This window comes from Pteropus medius, unplaced genomic scaffold (assembly GCF_902729225.1).
Source record: "Pteropus medius unplaced genomic scaffold, Ma_sr-lr_union100, whole genome shotgun sequence".
Lineage (NCBI taxonomy): Eukaryota > Metazoa > Chordata > Mammalia > Chiroptera > Pteropodidae > Pteropus > Pteropus medius.
Window position 1 is genome coordinate 6,936,016 of NW_024351073.1, and position 2,290 is coordinate 6,938,305.

Consider the following 2,290-nt stretch of genomic DNA (forward strand, 5'->3'; position numbering starts at 1 on the left):
TCCCATCCAAGTGCTAACTAGGCCTGACCCTGCTTAGCTTCCGAGATCAGACGAGATCGGGCACGTTCAGGATGGCATGGCCATAGACAAGATATTCTATATCTTGATAAGGGTTGGGGTTTTGCAGGTATGTGCCAAAACTCAAAGTACATTTAAGATATGTGTTTCATATTATTTAAGTTTTACTTTATAAAAAAATATTAAGCAAATACCGACCTCTAGTTAATGATACTGCCACCAAATTGTGTAGGGAGAAGTGTATTGTCGTGTGCAGTTTACTTTGAATGGCACCAAAAATAAGATGGGTGGATGGATGGATGGAGGGATGGACATGGCTAGATGCGTGACAAAGCATGAATAGCAGAATGTCAGATATACGACCTAGAGCTGCACATGGGGGAGTATGGGTATTCATAAAATTCTTTGAACTTTGCTATGTTTGAAACTTCATGATGTTGGAAATTTTTAAAAGTAATCCTTCAAAAATTAATTATAAACGCAGCAAAAAGGTATATGGGAGTGTATCAGTACTTTACAGGCAAGAGAAACCCCATCCTTACCATACCACCTGGCCACCAGACGGGTGTAATGGGACTTGGCAAGGACCTAGAATGTACATGTTTCCCCTCGAGTCCCCTTTTTCCATTTCCATTGTCTCCCTGTCCCTGCGTCGTCATTTTCTGTTGCCTGGATCATTATTACAAACCCTTTTCTGCTTTTGGTCCCTTCTCTCTTGCTGCCGATGAATTTTCCTAAAGGAGTCTTGTGATTTTTTGGCTTGAAAACTTTTAATGGATGCATCCATTAGAATTCTGGGTCGCAATAACTTAAGCCCAAAAGAGGACTTGTGTGTGTTTAGGTCAGAGAGGCTGTCGGGTCTCAGTACCCGAAGTCCGTGTCGTCGTTTCTGTGTGCTTTGCCGCTCTCGCTCTGCACACCAGCTTTCTCCTCTTTCCAGTTGACGAAATGGGACCAAACTCCCAGAGCAACTCTGTTTTTGAGAGACCAGTCAGATCGAAGCTGGAATTTTGGTCCTGGGAAGGAGAATCCGGGCTGGCTAGCCGTGGAGTGGGGTCTTCACGTAGGACTAGGGCCACTCCCACTAGCTCTGAGTATGCGCTCTGACGTTATCACATTTTGTAACAGTATAAATGTCACATTTCTGCATTTCTCTAAATTAACTCTGGCACTGGGTATTGTCTGTATAGTGTAGTGCTTAAGGGGCTGTGCTCTCTGGAGCCAGATCACCCGAGTCTTAACCCCTGCCAACTGTGGGATTTGGGCAAAGTAGTTAACATCCCTCTGTCCCGGTCTTCTCATCTGTAAAATGGTGACATTCGTAGAACGCATGTCACTGGAGGGTTGGAGGGTTAAAGATGAGTTCCTTTTAAGTGCCTATCACATATCACATAATAAATGCTCAGTAAATATTAGAGCTATTATAGAACATGTATAGTCATTTAAATACTTCATGTAAACAAAGGGATGTGTTTTTGTGTGTGAATTTTTTTTGGGGGGGTGCAACATTGGTTAATAAAATTGTACAGGTTTCAAGTGTACAATTCTATAATACATCATATGTACATTGTGTTGTGTGTTCACCATCCAAAGTCAGATCTCTTTCCATCACCGTATATTTGACCCCCTCGGCCTTCCCCTGCCCGTCTTTCCCTCTGGCAACCACTAAACTATTGTCCATGCCTGTGAGTTTTTGTTTGCCTTGTTCGTTTGTCGCTTTGTTTTATATCCCACATATAAAACTGGTTCTCAGTTTTTTCTGTCTGACTTATTTTGGTCAGCATGATGATCTCAAGATCCACCCATGTTGCGACAAATGGCAGCATTTCGTCTCTTCTTATGGCTGAGTAATATCCCATGCATATATGCACCGTAACTTTGTTGTCCAGTCATATGCACCCTAGTAGCAGTTAGCATTTGAAATGCTCTTAAACAGGGACCCAAGTTCTACAGGCAGCTATATAAGGACTTCACATGTTTTCAGAATCTACTTCAGAGGGTTTGTCGAACAGCACTGAGATGTTAACTATCTTTCAATGGTGAGATCAGTGTGTACTTGGGATTCGTGTGTGGCCTCAGAAATATAGAGGCCTCATCCTCAGACGTGCAGGATAAAAACATCCATCAGGCTCAGCAGTGTAAACACTTTGGAGCAGAGCTAGTCCAGTGATCTCCACATCATCTGATCACAGGATTAGCTGGTTCTGCTGTCTCATTGCATCTATCTTGGGAATGAAATTTTCGTGTGACGTACTAGGTATAGGACAGAGAA

The 2,290-nt window shown here is 42.7% G+C and overlaps 1 protein-coding gene across 1 annotated transcript in view; it reads left to right on the plus strand.

The window, feature by feature from the left end:
• MTMR12 (myotubularin related protein 12) overlaps window positions 1-1,777 on the plus strand; it is a 63,167-nt gene extending 61,390 nt beyond the window's left edge. The window contains exon 17 of the transcript XR_005648642.1: window positions 1,761-1,777. The gene's annotated coding sequence lies outside the window, so the exon portion shown is untranslated. The remainder of the gene's footprint in view (window positions 1-1,760) is intronic.
• Window positions 1,778-2,290: the final 513 nt, after the last annotated feature.